This window comes from Gorilla gorilla, chromosome X (assembly GCF_029281585.2).
Source record: "Gorilla gorilla gorilla isolate KB3781 chromosome X, NHGRI_mGorGor1-v2.1_pri, whole genome shotgun sequence".
Taxonomy (NCBI): domain Eukaryota; kingdom Metazoa; phylum Chordata; class Mammalia; order Primates; family Hominidae; genus Gorilla; species Gorilla gorilla.
This window is the reverse complement of record NC_073247.2, coordinates 29,319,981-29,347,735: the sequence shown is the minus strand read 5'-3', so window position 1 is coordinate 29,347,735 and position 27,755 is coordinate 29,319,981. Positions and strand designations below refer to the sequence as shown.

Below are 27,755 nucleotides of genomic sequence, written 5' to 3'. Positions count from 1 at the left end.
GGCGCCTATAGTCCCAGCTACTGGGCAGACTGAGGCAGGAGAATCTCTTGAACCCAGGAGGCGGAGCTTGCAGTGAGCCGAGATGGCGCCACCGCACTCCAGCCTGGGCGACAGAGCAAGACTCCGTCTCAAAAAAAAAAAAAAAAAAAGAAAGAAATTAGGGAAAAAAACAGCAAAATAATAAACCAACAGAAATCAGAAGAGAATTTGTACAGATAAAAGCTGAAACAAGTGAAATAGAAAACAAATACCCTCCCCCCAAATATCTCAAAGGATAAATAAATGTAAAACTGGTACTCAGAAAACACTAATGAGGCTGGGCGCCATGGCTCATGCCTGTAATCCCAGCACTTTGGGAGGCCAAGGTGGGCGATCACCTGAGGTCGGGAGTTCGAGACCAGCCTGACCAACATGGAGAAACCCCTTCTGTACTAAAAATACAAAAAAAGTAGCTGGGCATGGTGGTGCATGCCTGTAATCCCAGCTACTCGGGAGGCTAAGCCAGGCTGAGGCAGGAGAATTGCTTGAACCTGGGAGGCGGAGGTTGCAGTGAGCCGAGATCACACCATTGCACTCCAGCCTGGGCAACAAGAGCAAAACTCTGTCTCGAAAAAAAAAAGAAAGAAAAAGAAAAGACTAACGATAGAGACAAATCTCTTACAAGCCAGATCAAGAAAAAGAGAAAGAAAGCAGAAGTTCACAAGAGGAGGAGTCAGAAAGGTGACATAACTACAAATTTAAAAAAATCTTAAGAAGCAGTAACAAGTAAATTTGAAAAATTTAGAGGAAATTGATGATTTCTTTGCAAAATTGAAGTTACCAAAATAGACCAATTACTGAAATAGAGCAATGATCACAGAAGAGATTGGGAAGGGGAGTAGCAATCCACTGTGAAAGAGGCACCAGGACTGCATCACCCATGGCTGAGTTTTATCTAACCTTTAGTGGACAAATGAGACTAATGGTATTTGTACCCACTTCTCTCAAAATGAATGTGTACACTGATAACCTGTGGCTCTTGCTAAAATGCAGATTCAGATGCAATAGAGCTGGGGCAGGGCCCTAAACTCTGCATTTCTAGCAAGCTCCAGGTGAGGCAGATATTGTTAGTTCTTGGACCACACTTTGAGTAGCAACAATTTAAACTATTTCAGAAAGTAGGAAAAAAAGATACAAAGTTCACCAGTTTATTTTACAAAGCCAAAGTTACTTAAATACCAAAATCAGACAATGGTAATTCCAACAATAACAGATCCTCAGCTTCAACTTAATGTATAAATATAGAGGCAAAGTCTAAATAAAATATTAGCAAACAGACTTTGGCATTGAACAACAGAATTAGAAAGTTCTTCAATACAAAGAAACCCAGCAATATGACTCTTTGCATCAATGAACTAAAGGAGAAAACTGCCAACCTAAAAGGAAGAAGCTGAGGCACATTTTTTAATACTTCTTTTATTTGTTTTGGAAATGGGGTCTTCACTATATTGCCCAGGTTGGTCTCAAACTCCTGGGCTCAAGTGATCCTCCCGCCTCAGCCTCCCAAAGTGTTGGGATTACAGGCGTGAGCCAATGCGCCCAGCATCTGAGGCAAAATTCATCTGAGTAGAGCTTATTTGGGGCAAGTATAAGGACTGCAACCCAGGAGTGTAGACAAAAAGAGTGAAACTCTATAAAATATTTAAAGAGGTTTGTTCTGAGCCAAATATGAGTGGCCATGGCCTGAGGCACAGTCTCAAGAAGTCCTGAGAACATGTGCCCAAGGTGGTTGGGTTACAGCTTAGTTTTATACGTTTTAGGGAGACATAAGACATGAACCAATACATATGAGATATACGTTGGTTGGATCTGGAAGGGTGGGACAACTCGAAGTGGGGGGCTTTCAAGTCACAGGTGGATTCAAAGATTTTCTGATTGGCAATTGGTTGAAAGAGTTAAATTATTATCTAAAGACCTGGCATCAACAGAAAGGAGTGTCTGGGTTAAGATAAGGGGTTGTGGAGACCAAGGTTGCTAGGAAGTGTCACAGATGAATGCCCTTAGAGACAATAGATGGCAAATGTTTCCTATTCAGACCTTTAAAAGGTGCCAGACTCTCAGTTTATCTCTTCAGGATTGGGAGGGTCTGGAAGGGGAAGATCTAGTTATGTTAATGGAGATTCTTTACAGATGCAAACTTTCCCCCACCAAAGATGGCTTTGCAGGGCCATTTCAAAATATGGCAAAAAAACACATATTTTGGGGTAAGATATTGATTTTTTTTTTATGAAAACGATGTATTTGGGCACAAAAATGCAATACAGTTAGAAACCATATTCTATCAATTATGATATTCTGTAATCTAAGAACACGGAAAATTTTGTTATTAAGAAATGCCAAGAGGAAAAAGAACTCTGTGAAGTCCTATTCAATTTACTTTGTTAGGGAAAAGGCTGTTTATTTGGCTCTTGTCACAGTTCCATCATGTCTACTCTTCTTGTAAGTTCAGCTTCAATGCTATCTAATTCTCGCTCTGCTTCTTCAATTTTCACTTGAGCAAGGATGGATTCGGCATTAAATCTAACTAGGACTCCAATTTTTTCTTCAAAGGTATAGTCTGTTGTTTTAATTTTGCCATTTTCTCTGACAGTGCTACTAGGGACTGATGAGACAGAGAAGCATCCATGCCTCTGGCTGAAAGTTGCTCCCTCTGCAGCCTTGATTCCAAATCTGAATTCCACTGACTTTGGTTTTAGAAAGTCCATGTTCTGATGACGATTATCAACTTTGGCCCTTTCTGTAGACAGATGCAACTCTGCTTTCTTGAGATCCTCTTGTAGACATTTTTCTAATACTAAAGTTGCAGTTAGATTTTTTTTCAAATTTTTCCAGTTCAATCTTGATTTCTTCACTTTTGGATTTGGTACGAAAGAGGTAAGAGGTCAAATCATTCACTACAGGGATAAAACTAGTTAGTGAGGCATCCTTTGTTTCAAGGGCCACCGCACTGCCAACCAAAGCATTCAGATACCTGGAACCAGTGCTAGAGAGATTGGCAGGGGAAAAAATTCACACTCTCCATGAGAAGGTCTTGGAGATACTTGCCTTCTGACTGGTATTCACTTGCTTTCTGCTTCAAGTCGTCTATTACCAGGTAGACATCCCTGTCCTGGACCCTGCTGCGTTCTGAAAGGTGATGTAAAATCTCTGTGGTCCGTAGGTTCACCTCATACTGTGGAATGGGATGATCTCCAAATATATATATAATATATATTTTTATTATTTATTTATTTATTTGTTTGTTTTTGAGACAGAGTCTCACTCTGTTGCCCAGGCTGGAGTGCAGTGGCGCCATCTCGGCTCACTGCAACCTCCATCTCCCGGGTTCAAGCCATTCTCCTGCCTCGGCCTCCCGAGTAGCTGGGACTACAGGTGCCCCCCACCATGCCTGGCTAATTTTTGTATTTTTAGTAGAGACAGGGTTTCACTGTGTTAGCCAGAATGGTCTCAATCTCCTGACCTTGTGATCTGCCCGCCTCAGCCTCCCAAAGTGCTGGGATTACAGGCGTGAGCCACCGAGCCGGGCCCAAATATTTTTTCTAACCAAACAGCAATGTTTCTCTCTCCTCCAGCAGCTCCATAGCTGCCGCTTCCGCCACTTCACTAGCAATATTTTGATTTTCTTCTCTGTCCGTTGGTGTTATGCCAGTCAGGTTGGAAAGTAACACATTATATAGAGTTAAATAAAATTCACCTGATGAGATGTTATGGTTCGTGATGTTATATGGTTTGTGATGTTATGGTGTAACTTCCCAGGTCCCTTAGATAGGAATTTGGGCAAGAGGGAAAAAAGGTCAGAGATTAGTCCTCAAGAGAACAGATTCAAGTTGCCCTGAATATACACTCTGGATTAGTGGCAGTTACAAGTGGATTTTTTTTTTTTTTTTTTTTTTGAGACGGAGTCTCGGTCGTCGCCCAGGCTGGAGTGCAGTGGCACGATCTCCACTCACTGCAAGCTCCGCCTCCCGGGTTCACGCCATTCTCCTGCCTCAGCCTCCCCAGTAGCTGGGACTACAGGCACCTGCCACCACACCCGGCTAATTTTTTTGTATTTTTAGTAGAGACGGGGTTTCACCGTGTTAGCCAGGATGGATGGTTTCGATCTCCTGACCTCGTGATCCGACCACCTCGGCCTCCCAAAGTGCTGGGATTACAGACGTGAGCCACCGCCCCGGCCTACAAGTGGATTTTTAAAGGAAAGGAAGAGGAAGTTCCTCAGTTGTTTACCAAAAATTTACATTAAAATAACAAACTACTGACAGGCTACATACAGGGTTCTTTGTATTACAAATTCCAGGCCAGGCGGTGGCTCTTGCTTGTAATCCCAACACTTTGGGAAGCCAAGGCAGGTGAATCACTTGAGCCCAGGAGTTCAAGATCAGCCTGGGCAACATAGGGAGACCCCTGTCTCTACAAAAAATAAAAAAATTAGCTGGGCATGGTCATGTGCGTTTGTGGTCCCAGCTACTCGGGAGGCTGAGGCAGGAGGATCGCTTGAGCCTGAGCGGTAGAGGCTGCAGTGAGCTGAAATCAAGCCACTGCATTCCAGCCTGGGTGAAAGAGAGAGACCCTATCTCGAAAAAACAAACAAACCCAAATTCTAGGAACAAGAAGGCAAAGGGTGAGACAGCTGGTTGGGAACAAAATGACTTTAAACAATTGCCCCCAGGCATGGGGAGAGGGGGAGCAGGGAGGAATGAAAGTCCCATATTCTTGTCTTTCTGGGCCTGCAGACCTCACATAGCCCAGACTGTTCTATTTTTCTTTTCTCAAAACCACATAATCATATTAATAGGTGCTAAAAGCAACCATTCCTAATCAAAACTTAAACAGGGCTAGATGGAAACTATGTAAACAAAACTAAGGATATTTACTAAAAACCAACAACAAGTGTTATTTTAAATGTCAAAACACTGGAAATATTTAATTAAAATCAAGAACAAGATTCTTGATGCTTACTAACATTATTATTTAACATGGTTTTAAGGCAGTGGTTCTCAACCCCAGATGCCCATTAGCATCAATCTGGGAAGCTTTTAAATATATGTATATATATACCAATTAAATCTCTGAGCCTAAGGGCCTGCCTGCCATAGGAGGGTTTTTTTTGTTTTGTTTTGTTTTGTTTTTCAGAGCTTCCTGGCTGATGCTAATGTGTAGCCCAGAATGAGAACCAGTCTTAGAGGCTTCAGCAAATGCAACAGAAAAAGAAAATAAAGCAGCAGGCATCCTCACTGGGAAAGAAAGAGGGTTGTTAGATAAAATACAGAACACCCAGGTAAATTTGAATTTCAAATGTATCATGAATCACTTTTTAATATAAGTATGTGCCATACAGTACTTGGGACTTATTTATACTAAAAAATTATTCCTTTTTTTTCTGAGATTCATATTTAGCTGGGCATTCTGTATTTTTGTTTGCTAAAGCTGGCAACCCTAAGAGAAGAGATATAAATGAATTCTATTTGCTGATGCTATAATTGTCTACCTTGAAAATCCGAGACCCCGTTACTGGCAGTGAATCCATATGGTTCTGCAGCAACCTCAATTCTTGGCTCCTCAGAAGCAAGAACTCAACTGAGGGGCATAAGGCAGAAAAAGGGACCAAGGCAAGTTTCAGAGCAGGAGTGAAAATTTATTAAAAAGCTTTAGAGGCCGGACATGGTGGCTCACGCCTGTAATCCCAGCACTTTGGTAGGCCGAGACGGGCGGATCACGAGGTCAGGAGATCGAGACCAGCCTGGCTAACACAGTGAAAACCCTGTCTCTACTAAAAACACACAAAAAAATTAGCCGGCCGTAGTGGCGGGCGCCTGTAGTCCCAGCTATTCGGGAGGCTGAGGCAGGAGAATGGCGTGAACCCGGGAGGCGGAGCTTGCAGTGAGCCGAGATCGCGCCACTGCACTCCAGCCTGGGCGACAGAGCGAGACTCCGTCTCAAAATCAAAAACAAAAAAATCTTTAGAGTCAGCTGGGCGCAGTGGCTCACGCCTGTAATCCCAGCACTTCGGGAGGCCAAGGTGGGCAGATCATTTGAGTCCAGGAGTTTGAGAGCAGCTTGGGCAACATGGCAAAACCCTGTCTCCACAAAAATACAAAAATTAGCTGGGTGTGGTGGTGTGTGCCCGTAATCTCAGCTACTCGGAAGGTTGAGGCACAAGAATTGCTTGAACCCAGGGGGCAGAGACTGCAATGAGCTGAGATTGTGCCAGTGCACTCCAACCTGGGCGACAGAGTGAGACCCTGTCTTAATAATAATAATAATAATAAAAGCTTTAGGGCAGGAATTAAAAGAAAGTACTTAGAAGAGAGCCAAGGGGGCATCTTGGAGGTCAAGTGCCTCATTTCACTTTGGACTTGGGATTGTATATGCTGGCCTACTTCCCGCATCTTGCATCCTTTTTCCCTTGATTCTTCTCTTATGGGGGCTGCCCACATGCGTGGTGGCCTGCCAGCAATTGGGAGGTGAGCATGCGCAGTGTGTTTACTGGAGGTGTACGCATGCTCACCTGAGGCGTTCTTCCCTTTACCAATAGAATGCCCCCAGAAGGTCATATACCACTTAAACTCCTCCATTTTGCCCCTTGATGCACATGCTCCAGCCCACTCGCCCAATTCCTGAGCTCTTACTGGGAAACCGCTGATCATCAGTTTCAGGTGTTTTTATCTATTGGGAAACTGCTTTTCCCTGGTGCTGGCTGTGACCAATTATTATTTTAGAGAGACAGTGAACCGACTGACCATGACCTGATGGTCACCTGACATCTGACATTCCTGGTGGTGGTTGGCAGGGAAGGGGAGGGGTGCTCTCCTGTCCTGTTTAATGTCTGACTAGCTACCTACTGTAACAATTCTATTAAAAAACTTTTAGAGTAACGATATTTGGTAAGGAGACTGGATACCGGATACATTACAACAGTAAATAGGCTTTTTTGAATAAGTACCTATGAGGCCATAGGGACAGGACTTGGCCCATGCCCACTAATGTATTTTTCCACACATACTAACCAGACCTTGCAAGCTGTTTGAAGAAACTAAGATAAACAGCAACCCCCAATAAATCTTACTCAAGGCACCATACTCGCTGATCGCAGGACCTTGAAAAACTAAAATAAGCAATATCCCAACATAAATCTCACTCAAAGGAGTTAACCCTATCACCCACATGTGCACAAGACCAGACCGCCCAAGGAGGGGCTTATCTGCCATTTTCTGCTCATGTGATGTATATGTTAGCATAACCCCTTACTACGCCTGTGCTTCTTGAATTCCACCCTGCACATGTGGACACTCCCCTAACCTCATGAATTAGGTATGTCACCCTCATTAAGACACCGCAGTGCACTCCCCTCAGAGGCAGCTGGAGAATTTTTTTCTCCTGCACTGTCTCCCTTATGCCCAACCTTTCTGGGCATGTCTTAATCAACCTTATCTGGAAAAAGCTTGCCTGGCCTCATGTCTTTTCTTTCTTTTCTTTCTCTTTTTTTTTCTTCTTTTCTTTTCTTTACTTTTCTTTTTCTTTCTTTCTCTCTCTCCTCTCTTTCCTCAAGACAGAGTCTCGCACAGTCGCCCAGGCTGGAGTGCAGTGGTGTGATCTCAGCTCACTGCAACCTCCACCTCTCGGGTTCAAACGATTCTTCTGTCTCAGCCTCCCGGGTAGCTGGGGTTATAGGCATGTGCTACCATGCCCAGCTAATTTTTGTATTTTTAGTAGAGACGGGGTTTCACCATGTTGGCCAGACTGGTCTCGAACTCCTGACCTCACGTGATCTGCCCGCCTTGGCCTACCAAAGTGCTGGGATTACAGGCATGAGCCTCCATGCCCAGACAGGAAAGGAGACTTTATTTCTTATAAAGGGTTATATAGCCTGCAGGCTGGCTATCCCACAGGCTGCGAAGTGTAGCCTCCAGCAGACACTTCGAGGGAGTGGGGAACAAAGATTTATGCTGAACGGGTTACATCCCATGTTCACTTTGGGGGGAGACTTAACATTTAAATGGATAACAATTAGTCACTATCAAAGCTGTAGTGATGGCTGGTAGAACAGAGGGTTGGGGGGTCACTTAGTGTTTGGTGGTGGGTGAGCTGCAATTGCATCAACATTGCTTATTTCAAAACCAGTGCTTGTTTAGTTGCTAGAATAAAAGGGAAAAGAAAAATCCTTGTGGCAATTAGAACATAGTTGATTCCTTTTTTTTTTTTGAGACTGAGTTTCACTCTTGTTGCCCAGGCCGGAGTGCAATGGCTCGATCTCAGCTCACTGCAACCTCCACCTCCCGGGTTCAAGAGATTCTCCTGCCTCAGCCTCCTGGTAGCTGGGATTACAGGCACCCGCCACCACGCCCAGCTAACTTTTTTGTATTTTTAGTAGAGATGGGGTTTCTCCATGTTGCTCAGGCTGGTCTCAAACTCCCAACCTCGGCCGGGCGCAGTGGCTGACGCCTGTAATTCCAGCACTTTGGGAGGCCAAGGCAGGTGGATCACGAGGTCAGGAGATCGAGACCATCCTGGCTAACACGGTGAAACCCCGTCTCTATTAAAAATACAAAAAATTAGCCGGGCGTGGCGGCACGTGCCTGTAGTCCCAGCTACTCGGGAGGCTGAGGCAGGAGAATGGCGTGAACCCGGGAGGCGGAGCTTGCAGTGAGCCAAGATCGCGCCACTGCACTCCGGCCTGGGGGACAGCGAGACTCCGTCTCAAAAAAAAAAAAAAAAAAAAAAAAAACAACCAAACTCCCAACCTCAGGTGATCCACCTGCCTCGGCCTTCCAAAGTGCTGGGATTACAGGTGTGAGCCACCATGCCCGGCCCATAGTTGATTCTTTAAGTGTAGGAGCGTGTAACTTAACCCTTGCCTGTCATGGCTTTAGGTCTTGTTTATAATTTGGTATCTTATTGCCACAGAGAGTCCCTTCCATCAGTCTTATGATCTCTGTTTCAGCATTAATTCTGGTTAGTTGTTGTGTCTAAACTGCAGAGGGAGATGGTATAACGAGATGTTTCCAACCTCCCAGCTCTCATGGCAGGGAACACAGTTTTTAAGGTCTTTCTGGGGTGCCCTTGGCCAAGAGGGGTTCCACTCAGTTGGTTAGTGGGGGTGTGGATTTTATTTTGAGTTGTCAGTGGCAAAAGGTAACATGAACAAAGTCAATAGACAAACAATAGATGTGGACAAAAATGTATAATAAAGGGTTAATTTTTTTTTTTTTTTTTTTTTTTTTGAGATAGAGTCTCATTCTGTCACCAGGCTGGACTGCAGTGGCACAATCTTGGCTCACTGCAATCTCCACCTCCCGGGTTCAAGCGATTCTCCTGCCTCAGCCTCCTGAGTAACTGGGATTACAAGCGCACACCACCACGCCCAGCTAATTTTTGTATTTTTAGTAGAGAAGGGGTTTCACCATGTTGGCCAGAATGGTCTCGATCTCCTGACCTGGTGACCCCCCACCTCAGCCTCCCGAAGTGCTGGGATTACAGGTATGAGCCTCTGTGCCTGGCCTAAAGGGTTAATTTCTACAGTATACAAAAATATCTTGCAAATTGATGAGAAAAAGATGTATAGACCAAAAAAAAAAAAAAGAGCAAAAAATATGAAGAACAAGTCCAAACACATGAAAAGGTGCTTAAATTGTCTAGTGGTCAGGGAATATATTATGCTAATATCATTTTATACTCATGAGATTCACAAAACACAGAAAGAACTCTAACATCCAATGCTGGCAGAGATGAGGGAAAGGGGAATTTTCAGGCGTTGCTGACAGTAATGGCATTGTCACAGGGTTTTGTTTTGTTTTGTTTTGTTTTAAAAACAAGCAACAGCATTTACTTTTAAAAGGCAATTACTATACTAACCAGCAATTTGACTTCCTGCAATCTGTCTGATATGGTTTGGCTATGTCCCCACCCAAATCTCATCTTGAACTGTAGCTCCCACAATTCCCACATGTTGTGGGAGGGACCTAGTAGGAGGAATTGAATCATGGGGGCGGGTCTTTCCATGCTGTTCTTGTGGAAGTGAACAAGTCTCACGAGATCTGATGGTTTGATAAAGGGGAGTCTCCCTGCACAAGTTCTCTTGTCTGCCGCCATGTGAGATGTGCCTTTTACCTTCTGCCATGATTGTGAGGCCTCCCCAGCCACGTGGAACTGCGAGTCCATCAAACCTTTTTCCTTATAAATTACCCAGTCTCGGGTATGTCTTTATCAGCAGCATGAAAATGGACTAATACATTGTTCCATTAGTAGAGATAGATTAGTATCTCTACATAGGGACATATATACAATATTTATTGCAGCTTTGCTTTAGTGGTCAAGAACAGGAAACAAAGTAAACACCTAATAAAAGTAGGATCACTGAATAAAGGGTGGTCCTCCATAGCCAGGAATATTATACAGCCATTAAAAAGAATCAATTAATGAACAAAAACGTTCATGGCAGCACTGGCCATAATAATCCCAATGCCTATTAGAAGGAGAATAGATCGATAAGTTCTGGTATAGTCACACAATGGGATAGTATACCGCAACCAGAACGAACAAGCCACAACTACATGCAACAACATTATAAATGTCAAGAATATAATGTGCAAAAAAGTATGTACTGAACGTTTCTTTTATGTAAGGCACAAAACAGACTAAAGAAATCGATGCTGTTACAAGTCAGGAGGATGGATACCCTTGGGGAGGTGGGAGGTCAAGGGGAGGAGGCACGTTGGGAGAGGTAGCAGTTCTCGGGCACTGGTAATATTTTATGTCTTGATCTGGGTGCTGGTTACGTGGGTGTATTCACCGTGGAAACTCATCAAGCAGTACATTCATGATTTGTGTATTCAGAAACACAAGACTTAAAATTGTAATAACTTGCAGGGATTTCAACTAGGTATTGATTGTTGGTTAAGAAAAACAGAACGTGGAAAATCATGTATAATATAATCCCATTTTTGGCCGGGCGCAGTGGCTCACACCTGTAATCCCATCACTTTGGGAGGCCAAGGCGGGCAGATCACGAGGTCAGGAGATCGAGGCCATCCTCGCTAACACAGTGAAACCCCGTCTCTACTAAAAAAAATACAAAAAATTAGCCGGGTGTGGTGGTGGGCGCCTGTAGTCCCAGCTACTGGGGAGGCTGAGGCAGGAGAATGGCGTGAACCTGGGAGGCGGCACTTGCAGTGAGCCGAGATGGCGCCACTGCACTCCAACCTGGGCGACAGAGTGAGACTCCATCTCAAAAAAATATATATATATATATATGTGTGTGTGTGTATATAAAATTCCATTTTCATACAGCATACAACAATAAAACCACCCTGATTATGTATTCCTGGGAGTGTAAATACATGTATATATGAGGATATATGTGAGTCTCTATAGATTTATATGCAGACAGATAAAAATATGGAAAGCTGGCTAGGCGCAGTGGCTCATGCCTGTAAGGAGGCCGTGAGAGGCCAAGGCAGGTGGATCACCTGAGGTCAGGAGTTCAAGACCAGCCTGGCCAACATGGCAAAACCCTATCTCTACTAAAAGTGCAAAAATTAGCTAGAAGTGGTGGTAGGCGCCTGTAATCGCAGCTACTTGGGAGGCTGAGGCAGGAGAATTGCTTGAACCTGGGAGGCAGAGGTTGCAGTGAGCTGAGATCAAGCCATTGCACTCCAACCTGGGCGACAGAGCAAGACTATGTCTCAAAAAAAAAAAAAAAACTTGGAAGCCCATATAGCAGGTTAAAATGGCTTCCCTCAGTGAGGGAGAAGGGGATGAGGGTCATGCTGATGTTGGGGGAGGAAAGGGAAAAAGGAAAATAATATGCCCTTGTTTAAAAATGACAACAACAACAACAAAGTATAGGCCAGGTGTGGTGGCACGTGTCTGTAATCTCAGCTACTTGGGAGGCTAAGGCAGGAGGATCGCTTGAGTCCAGGAGTTCAAGTCCAGCCTGGGCAACATAGCCAGACCCCACCTCAAAAAATACATATATGATCCCATCTATGTAAAAAAGATACAGAAATTTAGAAATAAGTCCTACTAAGGTTTAAAAATTGAAACCCAGGAAATGATTTATGTTGCATAACTCAAGCACATGGCATATTATGAACATTTGGTCATTGTCTGGGAAAAAATATGAAGCCTAAAGATTACTAACAAACAGCAAAGAATACAAAAAATCTACTTATCAACTGCTAGCAATATGGTGGACTCAGACAACCTGAAAATTCTCTTACTATAATCACTTAGAAATACTGGGTAAAATGTAACTTAACTATTTTAAATGTAGAGCTAGGCCCACAAATAATAAAATCAAATCCCCTGGTGCCAGAAACAAAGAAGGAAATGAAAAAGCAGAAGGGTGAGTGCCTGAGTTAACGGGGAGCAACTGTCTGCAGAGCCTGGGGGTTTGGGAATGAATGCCCACACAGGGGCAGGAAATGAGGCTCTGGGAGCTAGGGAATTGCCCAGAGAGCTTTGCTTACAGCTGAGACCCTCAAATAACTATTCTATAAATGAAAGGATTTAAAAACAAGAGGGACCACAGGACACAGGGCTTTTGGTGGGAAAAAAATAAAAGCTCTCTGAGAAGTCAAAACCACAAGACCACAATTCACATTGCTTTTACTCTACCCACATAGTTCAGAAACTCCAGACTAAAAAGTACCGTGAGAATTATTCATCAAGCAGTGATACTCCTGGGGCACAAGGCAGAAGCAAACAAAAAACTTCTTTGAATTGAAGCTCCCACATCCCAAATATCATGGAATGTTCACACACAAAAAAATAAACCCTGCTAATGATGAGTTCACTGTAAAATATTACAAAGCCCATTGGTGACTAATCCAACTCAATCAACTGTCTGCACATAGTACAAACATACAATTATACCCCCACAAACTCCAAATGCACACAGATAACCAGAAAGAGGTTATTTTAAAAATACATATAAAGTAACTGCAGACTAGATAAGATACAATCAAATCCTAATAGAACTAAACTCTATGGAAAAAGGACAAGAAGAATTGAAGAAACATCAAATAGAACAGTAACCCCATAATGTATCAGGGAATACGTTTTTTAAACAAGATTATAGGGATGATAATAAATTCTTCACTGAAAGACATTAGAGAAGACTAAAATGATTGAAAAAATGTACCATTTCACAGACGGGAAGACTCAATATAGCAAAGGTGGCAACTTTCTCCAGATTAGCTTATAAATTTAATGCAGTTCCCATCAAAATCCAACAGAGGATTTTACAGAATTCACAAACTGATCCTAAAATCTGTACAAAGGGCTAAAGGGCCAAAAAAAAAAAAAAATGTTAAAGAATAAAGGTAATGGGGATGGGGCTCATACTACCAGATATCAAGACTATTATAGACAGGCACTGTGGCTCATGCCTGTAATCCCAGCACTTTGGGAGGCTGAGGCAGGAAGATCACTTGAGCCCAGGAGTTGAAGGCCAGCCTGGGCAACATTGTGAGAGCTTGTCTCTACAAATAATAAAAAAGTTAGCCGGGTGTGGTGGTGCGTGCCTGTAGTCCTAGCTACTTGAGAGGCTGAGGTGGGAGGACTGCTTGAGCCTAGGGGGGTTGAGGCTGCAGTGAGCCATGATCATGTCACTGCACTCCAGCCTGGATGACAGAGTGAGACCCCATCTAAAAAAAAAAATACTATTATAAACCTATAGTATGTGATACATGAGATATTAGTGAGAAGATAGTCAAAGAGACCAATGGATCACAAGGCCTAAAAACAGACCCATGTGGATATGGAAGCTTACTGTATGGCAGAGGCGGCCTTACAAATGAGTGGGAAAGAATGAACTGTTCAATAAACTGTGCTCCCACATCATACCTTAAAATCATTTCTAGTGGATGAGAGAGCTAAATGCTCTTGAAAAGCAAAATTTAAAAAAAACCTTTGGAGGATACAGTTGATTCTCATTATTCACAATAGCTGTGTTCTAGAAACTCACTGTGAACACTGAATTAGCAAATACTGAACCATTGCTCTTAAGGGAAACACAGGGTAGGGTTCCTGTGAGCCTCTGGTCACGACATTTTCATCACCCTATCAATCCAGAACCTTGTTTTGTGTATGTTTCTGTTGAAAGGCATCTCATTTAATTGTATTGCTGATTCCTGAACACTAAACTCCCGGCCAACAGGGCCATCCCTCATGCTTGAAGGAAGCTTCTCTAACACGTGTTTTCTCTGTAAGGCACATCACAGCTTTCTTGCACTTGGGAGTGCCAGACAACACTTCCATCTATGCTTGGGGGCCATTTTAAACAGCAAAGTCACCCACAAAAAGCACAACAATGTGGAAACGGTGGCACTAAATGTGCCTCAAGAAGGACACTTGTTTACAGTTTGACAGCTGAGACAAGAAGGCAGAGTGTCACCTTGTTCCACCTCAGCTGGGAATGTGCGTGACTCAGATTTTTTCACTACCTTTGCATGTGGTCACTGAAGATACTGATTTTGGCAAGTAGGCAAATTTGCAAATACAAAATCTATGAATAATGAGGATCAACTGTATCTTTCTGATCTTTCCAGGAGTGAAAAGGATTTGTTTGTAAACAAGACACAAAAAGCACAAATTATAAAGAAAAAGACTGACAAAGAGGACAAATAACAATTTAAAACTTCTACTTGAAAATGGATGCCAGAAAGAGAGTGAAAAATCAAGTCACAGACTAGAAGAAGACATCTGCTTCACAAATAAAGAACAAAGTATTGGTATCGAGAAGCGTTAAAGTTCTTAGAAATCAATAAGAAAAATACAACCAGCCATTAGAAAAATGAGTAAAGTCTGGCCAGGTGCGGTGGCTCATTCCTGTAGTCCCAGCACTTTGGGGGGCCGAGGTGGGCAGATCACCTGAGGTCAGGAGTTCGAGACCAGCCTGGCCAACATGGTGAAAGCATGTCTCTACCAAAAATACAAAAATTAGCCAGCCGTGGTGGTGGGTGCCTATAATCTCAGCTGCTCAGGAGGCTGAGGCAGGAGAATTGCTGGAACCTCGGAGGTGGAGGTTGCAGTGAGCCAAGATTGCAACACTACACTCCAGCCTGAGTGACAAGAGTGAGACTCCATCTCAAAAACAAAAACAAACAAAAACCAAAGTGGTCATTTAGTTACTATATCAAATCAAGAATATGTTATCATTAGTGCAGATTATCTTATATGGGGGACTGGCAATAAGTAACATTAGAACACGTGAGAAATAATTTCTAGACTTGTGTCTCAGTGTGTCTCCATTCTGTAAGTGATACACCTCTTCACTTCAAAAAGAGAGTGGCAAGAGATAAGATTGAATGGGGAGGAAGGCACCTTCTCCGACCACACTAAGGGGTTTGAGTTTAATGCTGAAGACAACAGGAAGCCAATGAGGAAGCTGAAGAAAGGAAGGATAATCTTAAAAGTAGAAAGTGTAGAAGAAACCCAATAAAAAAGAAATGGAAGCTAAAGAGAGAGGGCTGGACAAGAGAATGAAAACGTATATCCATACACATACTTGCAACTTGAATGTTCTTTGCGGCAGTTTTCATAACAGTCAAAAAGTGGAAACAGGTTGGGCGCAGTGGCTCACACCTGTAATCCCAGCACTTTGAGAGGCCAAGGCAAGCGGATCACTTGAGGTCAGGAGTTCAAGACCAGCCTGGCCAACAGGGTAAAACCCCATCTCTACTAAAAATACAAAAAAAATTAGCCGGGCGTGGTGGCACATGCCTGTTATCCCAGCTACTTGGGCGGCTGAGGCAGGAGAATCGTTTGAACCCGGGAGGTGGAGGTTGCAGTGAGCAGAGATCGTGCCACTGCACTCCAGCCTGGGCGACAGAGCAAATGAATGTTCATCAACTGATGAGTGGATAAACAAAATGTGCTATATCCATACAGTGCTATACTAGTCAGCAATAAAAAGGAATGAACTATGAATATGTGCTATGATACAGATGAACTTCAAAAACGTTATGCTCAGTGAAGAAAGCCAGACACAAGAGACCACATATTGTTGGGTTCCATTTATGTGAGTTATCCAGAAAAGACAAATCTATAGGCAGAAAGTAGGTTCATGGTTGCTTGGAGAGTGGATGGGGTGGGGCAGGGTGAGAGCTGTAGGAGGGTTAACCAGAAGTGTGCGTGAGGGATCCTATTGATCTAATGAAAGTGTTCTCAAACTGATTTATGGTGATGGTTTCCTAACTTAGGAAATTTACTAAAACATTATTGAATTGTACACTTGAAAAGGGTGAATTATAGGATCCAAAATATCCCTCAGTAAAGTTATTTTGAGAGAGAAACAGAGAGTAGAAAAAAGCACCTAATCGGCTTAAGAGAGCTTGCGGGCCAGCTGAGATGGAGAACGCGCCTGGGCATGAGACTCTGCCCGGCTTCTGGTCCACAGGCCTCTAGGCTTTTCCTGCCCAGGAATAGGGCATCACTTTCAGGCAGGGGCAGCTTGGACAGCTGAGCTGACCGTGGGTCAAGTGGACTTGGCCTTTGATCCTGCTCTCACTGTGTATCCTACCTCTAGCTAGACCTTGGCCTTGAGACCTGCTTGCCCCAGTTCTTACCTAAGAGGATCTAGCACTGCTTTTGACAGCCCCATTCAGTGACCTGAGCCCAGAGGCTCCTTACTCCAGCCCCACTACCACCACTGCTGACCACCGAGCGGGTCCGACTGACACCTGCCTACCCCGCCTCAGCTACTGGCCCTTCTGATGGGCACTAGGGCAAGGTCTTCCAGCTGTTGCCCATGAACACACTCTTAATTTTGGCACTGCCCCCATTTGGCTGCAACTGAGAGAGATGGTGGCCCATAATAAGATTATGCTGTGGTGGTCAACCTTGGGCAAGGTACTTAACCTCTCTGATCTTCATTTTCCTCATGGGTAGAACAAAGAAGATAATGGCATCTCTCTTATGGGATAAAATGAGATCATTCATGTAAACTGCCAAATACAGCAGCCAACACATAGTAGGTACATACAGTGGGTGTGTCTGGTTCTATGCTTGGGTTCCTTTCTGTTTGGGTTGAGAGATCTCAGTCTCTCTGCATGCTGGAATGTGACACAGGTCACCAAACAGACTTACAAGTGTTGACTCTAGAAAAATTGGTACCATTATCAGTGATACATCATATTGATGGTAGGTATCCTGGATATAATTTATTCAAGCAAAATAATGCTGGCTTCATAGAATGAGTTGACAATTTTTGCATCCTAAAATGCCACCAGGATGGCACTTAACCTCTGTGGTCTTCCTCCCCCAAACACACAACCCCAATCTAATCAAGAGAAAAACATCAGACAAATCCTAGTCAAGGGAGATTCTACAAAATACCTGAGCAGTACACCTCGAAACTGCCAAGATTATAAAAAAAAAAAAAAGGAACTGTCACAATCAAGAGGAGCCCAAGGAGACGAGATGACTGAATGTAGGTAATGCCGTATCCTAGATGGGATCCTAGAACAGAGAAATAACATGAAGTGGAAGCTAAGAAAATTTGCATAAAGTATGCGTTCGTTCAGCAGTTGCCAACCTTTTTGGCACCAGGGACGGGTTTGGTGGAAGACAATTTTTCCACAGACTGGGGTCGGGGGATGGTTTTCCACAGACTGGGGTGGGGGGAAATTGTTCCACCTCAGATCGCCAGGCATTAGATAGATTCTCACAAGGAGCACGCAACCTAGATCCCTCACATGCGCAGTTCACAATAGGGTTCGTGCTCCTATGAGGATCTAATGTTGCCACTGATGCCACAGGAGGGGAACTCAGGCGGTAATGCAAGCTCACCTGCCACTCACCTCCTGCTGTGCGGACCAGTTCCTAACAGGCCACAGACTAGTACCTGTCCGCAGTCCAGGGATTGGGGACCCCTCCGTTAGTTAATAATAATGCATCAAGGCCAGGCGCGGTGGCTCACACCTATAATCCCAGCACTTTGGGAGGCCAAGGCAGGCAGATCACCTGAGGTCAGGAGTTTGAGACCAGCCTGGGCAATGCACTGAAACCCCATCTACCAAAAATACAAAAATTAGCCAGGCGTGGTGTGTCTCTACTAAAAATACAAAAAAATTTAGCTGGGCGTGGTGGCAGGCACCTGTAATCCCAGCTACTTGGGAGGCTTAGGCAGGAGAATCACTTGAACTCAGGAGGCAGAGGTTGCAGTGAGCCAAGATCACACCACTGCACGCCAGCCTGGGCAACAAGAGCAAAATTCCATCTCAAAATAATAATAATAATAATGCATCAACATTGGCTCATTAATTGTGACAAGTTTACCATACCAATGTAAGACGTGAATAGGGGAAACTGGGTCTGAGGTATGTAGAACTCTCTGTACTATCTCTACAACTTTTCTATAAACCTAAATCTATTCTAAAATAAACAGATTATTTACAAAGCAAAAACACAAAAAGTCTGTCGTCCACACATGTATGGATCTATTTCTGGACTCTATTCTGTTCTATTGACCTATTTATTTATCTTTACACCAATACCACACCATTTAATGAGTAGAGCTTTATAATACATCTTGAAATAAGGTAGAGTGTTAGTTCTCTAAATTCGTTCTGCTTTTTCAATGTTGTTTTGCTTATTCTAGTTCCTTTGCATTTTCATATGAATTTTAGAATTAGTCTGTTGATTTCTATTTTAAAAAAAAAGGCTGCTGGGATTTTCATTGGGACTGTGTTGAATCTATGGATTAATAAACTGGGAATGGTTGGGGATCTTCACATTATTGAGTCTTCTGACTCAACACAGTATATCTCAAGATTTATTTAGATCTTCTTTAATTTCCCTCAGCAATATTTGTAGCTTCTAGTGCACAACTTGCAAATACTTTGTCACATTTATTGCTAAATATTCCATTTTTCGAAGCTCTTTTTAATAGTATTGGTTTTGCTATTGTTGTTGTTGGTTTTTGTTTGTTTGTTTGTTTTGAGATGGAGTTTCGCTCTTGTTGCCCAGGCTGGAGTGCAATGGTGCAATCTCAGCTCACCGCAACCTCCGCCTCCCGGGCTCAAGTGATTCTCCTGCCTCAGCCTTTCGAGTAGCTGGGATTATAGGCATGTGCCACCACGCCTGGCTAATTTTGTACTTTTAGTAGAGACAGGGTTTCTCCATGTTGGTCAGGCTGGTCTCGAACTTTCGACCTCAGGTGATCCGCCCACCTCGGCCTTCCAAAGTGCTGGGATTACAGGCGTGAGCCACTGCACCCGGCCAGTATTGGTTTTTAAATTCCAATTTCTGACTGTTCGTTGTGAGTATATTGAAGTAAAACGGATTTTTATATATTGATCTTATATCCTGCAAACTTGCTAAACTAGCTTATTAGTTCTGGTAGCTCTTTTGTAGAATCCATCAGATCATGTCATCTGCACATAGAGATAATTTTTCTTCTTCTGTTCAAATCTGGATGTCTTTATTTCTTCCTCTTACCTGATTATACTGGCCAGAGCTGTAGGTTTTTCATATATGCCCTTTATTAGGTTAAGGAATTTTCCTTCTGTTTCTAGTTTGCTGAGAAGTTTTATCAGAAATGGATGTTGGATTTTATTCAACATCTATGTTTACTGAGATACTCATATGATTTTTTTGGTTTGTTAATAAAGTGAATTATATGGAATGAGAGCAGTATTTAGTCTAAAGCTAATTATTCCCCACCACTGAGGCAAGGTCCTTTGGAGTACTCTATCCATTGCTCCAAAAATTAGGAGATTTTCCACACTAATTAGTGGGACAAGGCTTTATTCTGGGCCCTAAGTGAGCAGCGGGTGGTTCTTTCCCTGGCCTCAGGTAATTTCCTCATGTGCATGCCCTGCCCAGCCTTCTGCTAAAAACTTGAGGGGAAGCCTCTGCAGATTTCCAGAGTTCTCTCTCTGTGCAGCTGTCTCCTCTCCAGGACTATGTCCTACAAACTCTAGCCACCTTGGACTCCCAATTTAGGGATTCTTCTGGCTTTGCCTGAGTTTCCCCTCCCTGTGCCACAGCCTGTAAACTCTCTGAAGGGAGTAAGCTGGAGCAATTGTAGGGTTTACCTCATTCATTTCTCATCTCTCCAGGATGACTATTCTTTAGTGCCTGATGTGCAGTGTTTTGGAAATAATTGTTTCAGATATTCTGTCTTTTGTTTTTGTTGTATCAGGAGGATACATCTGGTCCCTGTTACTCCATGTTGGCCAGAAGTAGAAGTTGACTTCAGGTTTTCATTTACTTTGAAAATCTTCTAGCTGGATGATAGAGATTAAAAGGACTTTTATTTTCCAACTCAGCCTGCCCTGGCCCCTTTATATTCCTCATAAATCCTGCTTGAAAACTGAACAGTTTTTGCTTTGGCTCATCTCTCTTTTCTTATACTCTATTATACACAGCTAGGACCAATCAGCTGTCACTTTCAACATTTTGCCTGTAGACCTCCTTAGTCAAATCCAAATTTCATTAAGAAGCTTTTCCATCTTCCATATTATCATAAACTACACTTTTGGAAATTGTTTCAAAACCACATAACATGTGTAACCATGTTTTGTAGCCTGCAATAGCAGTTTCCTAGCTAATTTTCCAGGTTTTGCTGTTTCCTCACTGCTTTTCCAGCCTCTGCCCTAATGTGGCAGGCCAAGTCTCACTAACACAGGCCTCCATAACAACTGTTTCAATACTGACTGAGTGGTTAAGTTAAATATTAAAAGCTAAAAAGCCAGTGCCCTTATACAAAGGCTGGAATATAACAAAAGCCCACCAAGAGTTTTGCCTAGCCTTCCCTGGGCCTTAAAGCATGACAAAATAACGAAGGAATTCTTAACAGGATGCATTTAGGATTAAACATGTTTTATTGTGGGTCTGAAGAAACTCCCCAGGCCTCTGCAAACAAGTTTACTGGGGGTCTGAAGGAACTCCCCAAACCTCCATGATTTAGCAGGAGACAAGATACGGGTAATCACCTCAGCACTTGGACCCAGTTAGATTAAGTAAATTTACTGAGGCACCAGAGGAAGGTCTTCAGGACTCAGACCTTAGTTATAAATTAAAAGAAGTTAATCACTTAAGTCTTTAGATGAATGCACACTTAACATGTAGACATATAGCTTAGAAGGTATATATGCTCTGGAAAACTTTGTAATTTTGAATTGGCCTGGCCATAATTTCCAGGCCTTCTCCCTGTAGCCAGTTGCAGAAATAAGAACTCTCTTCCTCTCCAGTTCAACTGCATCTCGTTATTGGGCCACAAGAAATAGCAGCCCGATCCTCAGTTTGGTCCAGGCACACTAACACCTTGTCCTAAAGTTACTGACACACATTTCAGTTTCTGTTAGGATAGCACTCCACTTGTAGATATCCTTTTCCTTATAATTTAGTTTTTGCCACATTATAAACTACTCTAAAATTCAATGTCTTAAAAACAGCAATTGTCAGGCACGGCGGTTCACACCTGTAATCCCAACACTCTGGGAGGCTGAGGCAGGCGGATCACCTGAGGTCGGGAGTTCAAGACCAGCCTGACCAACATGGAGAAACCCCATCTCTACTAAAATACAAAATTAGCTGGGCATATGTAGAAATAAATAGACATAAGAGACTCCATTTTGTTCTGTACTAAGAAAAATTCTTCCGACTTGAGATGCTGTTAATCTGTAACCCTACCCCCAACCCTGTGCTCGCAGAAACATGTGCTGTGTCGACTTAAGGTTTAATGGATTTAGGGCTATGCAGGATGTGCTTTGTTAAACAAATGCTTGAAGGCAGAACGCTTGTTAAAAGTCACCACCACTCCCTACTCTCAAGTACCCAGGGACACAAACACTGCGGAAGGCCGCAGGGACCTCTGCCTAGGAAAGCCAGGTATTGTCCAAGGTTTCTCCCCATGTGATAGTCTCAAATATGGCCTCGTGGGAAGGGAAAGACCTGACCGTCCCCCAGCCCGACACCCGTAAAGGGTCTGTGCTGAGGAGGATTAGTAAAAGAGGAAGGCCTCTTTGCAGTTGAGATAAGAAGAGCATCTGTCTCCTGCTCGTCCCTGGGCAATGGAATGTCTCGGTGTAAAACCCGATTGTATGTTCCATCTACTGAGACAGGAGAAAACCGCCTTAAGGCTGGAGGTGAGACATGCTGGCGCTGGCGGCAATACTGCTCTTTAATGCACCAGATATGTTTACGTATGTGCACATCAAAGCACAGCACATTTTCTAACCTTGTTTATGACACAGATACATTTGTTCACATGTTTTCCTGCTGACCCTCTCCCCACTATTACCCTATTGTCCTGCCATATCCCCCTCTCCGAGATGGTAGAGATAATGATCAATAAATACTGAGGGAACTCAGAGACTGGTGCCTGTGCGGGTCCTCCGTATGCTGAGCACCGGTCCCCTGGGCCCACTTTTCTTTCTCTGTACTTTGTCTCTGTGTCTCTTTCTTTTCTCAGTCTCTCACCCCACCCGACGAGAAACGCCCACAGGTGCGGAGGGGCAGGCCACCCCTTCAGGCGTGGTGGCGGGCGCCTGTAGTCCCAGCTACTCGGGAGGCTGAGGCAGGAGAATCGCTTGAACTGGGGGGGCGGAGGTTGTGGTGAGCCAAGATCACGCCATTGTACTACAGCCTAGGCAACAAGAGCGAAACTCCGCCTCAAAACAAACAAACTAACAAAAAAAAAAAAAAACCAGCAATCACTTATTTAGACTGTGAAAGGGAAGTATCTTGGGTCCCCAAAATCACTAAGCTGGGAACTGCTTAGGGAAAACCTGCCTCCCATTCTATTCAAAGTCATCCCTCTGCTCACTGAAATAAATGCATATGTGATTGCCTCCTTTGGAAAGGCTAATCAGAAACTCAAAAGAATGCAATCGTTTGTCTCTAGCCTACCTGTGATGTAGAAGCCCCCTCCTCTCTTCGAGTTGTCCCCTTTCTGGACCAAACCAATATTCATCTTACATGTGTTGATTGATGTCTCATGTCTCCCTAAAATGTGTAAAACCAAGCTGTGCTCTGACCACCTTGGGCACACGTCATCAGGACCTCCTGGGGGTGTGTCATGGGCACGTGCCCTCAATCTCGGCAAAATAAACTTTCTAAATTAACTGAGACCTGTCTCAAATTTTGGGGGTTCATAAGACCATAACTTTGTACATCAGCAATTTGGGCTAGCTTCAACTGTGCAGTTCTTCTGGCCTGGATGGGTTCAGGTAATCTCAGCTGAACTCATTCATGCATCTTCAGTCGGCTGGTGGGTTAGCTGGGGCTGGCTACTTTATGATGAATTTAATTGGGATGACTAGGCCTTCCTCCAGAGGCCTGAGTTTGTTTAGTTGGAAATGGTCCTAAACCATCAAAGGTGATAGTTTCCGTGACAGGGACAATTAATCAATTTATACTGAATATTTGGATTTAAATCTACCATATTACTGTTTGGCTTATCTCTTCTATATTCTTTCTCCCTTTTGACTTCTTTTTAAAATTGTTATTATTCCATCTCTCTATAGATTGGAAATTATATACCTTTATTATTTTTTTAAACCAGTTATTCTAGAGATTACAACATGCATTCTTGACATCACGATCTAATGTTAATTGTTGCTTTGACCGTGTTTTTAGACAATAAAAAGACCTTAGAACCCTTTAACTCCATTTATTCTCTCATCAACTTATGTACTAACTATTGTTATCATTTAGTCTCTGTAATTTTACTCTTATTTTAACTCTTATAAGAGGTTATTATTCATTTAGATTTTACTCACACATTTACCATTTCAATGCTCTTGAGTCCTTCGAGCACTTCTGATCTTCCATATAGGCTCATAGTAGCACATCCAAATAGAGAGAGGTGGTGGGGGTAGGACTTGAGAAGGATCAGTAGTACCTTGTAAGGCAACTAATACAGGGGAGGCCATTACAGGTCCTCCAGGCCCAGAAAGGGGAAAAGTACCCTCCCTCAGGCAGGGGTGGCAGGGCTGCTTCTCCAGGAAAGGAAAATAAGAATCAAAATCTGCTGGTGGGTCCTGGAAACAGTAAACTAGAGGTTCCTCTTCAAACACTTTCCTCCCCATCTAATTAGGAATAAATAGTAACTTCTCTTAGAAGCAAAATTTATTCAAAGACCTGTGCTAACATTCTTAAATATCTGCTAGCCGTAATAAAGAAATCAATGTACTTTATGTTCTTAGCTTCCACAATTTAGCCTAAATATTTGCCCTGGCATGCTTATACTGGCCCAAGCAAGCATTAGGTCATATCCTGTTCCTCTTCCTTATTTGAAGGTGTTTTTACCTTTCTCAGCATTCCACAAGTTACTTCCTCCTTCTTTTGTTCTCCTCTGCCTTTCCCTCTTTTAGAAAGTTCTAAGTTGCAGGCCAGGCGTTGTGGCTCACGCCTGTAATCCCAGCACTTTGGGAGGCTGAGGCGGGCAGATCACAAGGTCAGGAGATTGAGACCATTCTGGCTAACACAGTGAAACCCTGTCTCTACTAAAAATACAAAAAAATCAGCCATGTATGGTGGCATGCACCTGTAGTCCCAGCTACTCGGGAGGCTGAGGCAGGAGAATCACTTGAACCCAGGAGGCAGAGATTGGGGTGAGCCAAGATCGTGCCACTGCACTCCAGCCTGGGTTACAGAGCGAGACTCCGTCTCAAAAAAAAAAAAAAAAAAAAAGTTTAAGTTGCTAGCCAGTCAGGACAAATACAGAATGTGAAGTTCCAGCCAATGGAAACCGGACACAGCAGTAGGGTGGACAGGTCAGGTTAAATGACCCTGTCTCCTTTGTTTGGTGTATTCTTGTAGCAAAATTGCTGGCGAGTGTACCCTTTCTGCAGAAAGTAAAAAAATGGCCTTGCTGAGGAAATCAAATTTATGTTCAAGTGCTAGTTCTTTACGGCACCGGGGAACAAGCATTTCTAACAGGTCTCCATTCCAATTTTCAGGCTGCCATTCCTTCCCAATCATTGTCTTTTCAGCAACATACCCTAAGAGGTTGGGAATTCAATTTGTATTGTCATTCAAGCATTCACAGGATTAGACTTTCAGGTTTGGCTTTCAGAAATCTAAGCCTTGTGGCTACAGGAGATAAGAGTTTCTTTCCTGGTAGTTTTAGAAACATTCAGGTCCTTTATGTAGACCTTGAGCTGATCACTTTCTTTACCCAAGTTCTTCAGTAAACGACCAACCAACCAACCCTATTATACTCATCCTTTTGACTAAAATGTTAAAAGTAGCAAATACTTGTTCTCCTAGAGGTTTGCCTTCTATAGGTACTTGATCGCAAGTATCTGAAGGTGATAATTTGAGTAACTATTTTGCCACTTCACACTGTGGAGTACAAGTACCTCTTTAGCACTGGAAACAGGGCTACTTGTACCTTTAAATCAAATCAGAGTAGGGAACCAATTTCAGAAAACCCAGAACCAATTCAGAGCACTTATCTTTAAGATTCTGTTCTTCTGGAACTACTCTCAGTACCAAATTCTGTGTCAGTCTGGGTTCAACCAGAGGCAGAACCAGAAGAAGATACAGATAGGTAGGTAGGCAGATAGGTGATTGATGATTTATAGGTAGATAACCGGTAGAAACCAGATGTGGTCTCCATATCTGATGCTGGAGCTCGAAGTCTACAGGGCAGGTAGTCAGGGAGGAAGATCACGAGCAGGCTAAAACCCACAAGCACAAGCTGGCATCCCACGAAAATGAACTGAAGCCTGTGTCCTTTCTTACCATCTCTGACCTTGGTCATCGAGTTGCCCTGCAGAAGCCAAGGCTTTCGGTCATGGAGCTAAACACATGTACACAGCCCAGAAATCAGAGAAACTGATAGGATCCAGGGGCAGGTAGAGCAATTGCAGGCCTAGCTACTGTTTCACACCAATGAGGTGAATCTGCAGATCAGCCACAGCATGTGTAAGCTGCAAAATAGCAGCTCCTTTCCTTTTGCCTCCCAAATCTCCTGGCCCACCCTAACCAAAAACATACAAGAGAGGGAATTCTGAGAAAGGTAGTTCAGCCTAGCCAAACTGACACAATTACAAAGCCATCACTTTCCTTAATGGTTATATGTCTCTTCAGACACTCCTTTTGTTCTTGAGTTATATTTTTCCATAGAAAATAGTCCATGGGGCCGGGCGTGGTGGCTCACGGCAACATTACAATTTAAAGATCTTACTTGGCTTTGTGATTCTAGAATCAGGCAACACTTCATTCCATAAAATTAGAGTAAGTGTTCCAATGAGTTGAGCAGAGGAGGTTGGTATGGACAGAGAAAAGCTGAAGAAAGCAAAGCGGAACCAAAGAGTGAAAGCAGATTGGTCTCCTCCAAGTTACTTTCCTTGTAAGGTAGAAACAGAGAAACAGAACACTAGACAAATAACGATTGGAATTGATTGGTTAACACCAGGTTACTTCAGATTACATTTTCTTTTCTTTACTTTTTTTTTTCCTGTTTTTTGTTTGGCGGGGGGACGGAGTTTTGCCCAGGCTGGAGTACAGTGGCATGAACTCGGCTCACTGCAACCTCCGCCTCCTGGGTTCAAGTGATTCCCCTGCCTCAGCCTCCTGAGTAGCTGGGATTACAGTGCCTGCCACCATGCCTGGCTAACTTTGTATTTTTAGTAGAGATGGGGTTTCACCATGTGTTGCCCAGGCTGGTCTCGAACTCCTGACCTCAAGTGATCCACCGGCCTCGGCCTCCCAAAGTGCTGGGATTACAGGCATGAGCCACCGTGCCCGGCCAGTTTCAGATTACTTTTTGTTTTAAGGATTAAAGGCAGAGGGAACTTCATCATCACTTGGATGGAAATTGGCCCATTTGGGAAATGAGGCTGTTTCACTATCCTGATTTTTTGGAAGGCCAGCTAACAACTCATTTTTGGTTTGGTGATGTGGCACTTCAGCATGAGTGACTCCACTTTGATTTTTAGTCTGGTCTGTTTGTTGCTTAGTTGAAAACAATGGCCTCCTCCAGATTTTTGTTTAACACCTTTCTCCTCTTTTGATCAGGCTCTCCCCTAGGTGAGAGTGCGACCAAAACTTAGGGCATCAGCGCTGCTCTCAGTTACCATCATCTGGGTTTCTAGTCTCAATATATCAATCACAGGTTATGGTATCTTCATGATCACACACTTCTCTGAGTTTCTGTCATTCCAGCAGATGAGAGACCATTTCATGCTTGGCAAATGGCTGTGTTCAAACATTTAAAACTTTTTGAGAGGATACAGTGCACTACGGAGACTACTATTGTAACTATCAGGAGGATAATACCTAGAATTTGGAGTATGGTTCTTAGCCAAGGTTCCCATAAACCAACCCAACTAAAATTAAGTAGATCAAAGAAGGAGCCAGATGAGGGGTCTACCATCATAACCAAGTAGCCTGTTAATTTTTGCAACTGAGTCTCCAATACCTGATGGATTTATCCCTGAGCAACAAGAAGTGTTAGCAACTGTACAGATGGCAGTAGGCAGCAATTTTATTATCCGCCATCCCATGACTGGGTGAAATTAAAGCAAAGAGTGACCATTTGCAAGTGACCTGCAGAAGCTACTGACTGAAATTCTAACTACGGCATTATTCTGCCAAGTGAAAGAGGTAAGAATAAGCAAAGAAAAATTCAGAGGAGTAAGAGTCTTAGGATAGGGAGGCTTCTTCCGATTATCTCGGGAAAGCTGTCCACAGTGTGAAGTTGGCAGCTTCGCATCCTGGTTCGCAGTTTCAATGTTTCTGGTTGTAACATTGGGCAT

General features: G+C 43.3%; 1 pseudogene; it reads right to left on the bottom strand.

The window, feature by feature from the left end:
- Positions 1-2,375: 2,375 nt before the first annotated feature.
- On the bottom strand, positions 2,376-27,755 carry LOC101128375 (HAUS augmin-like complex subunit 1; annotated as a pseudogene).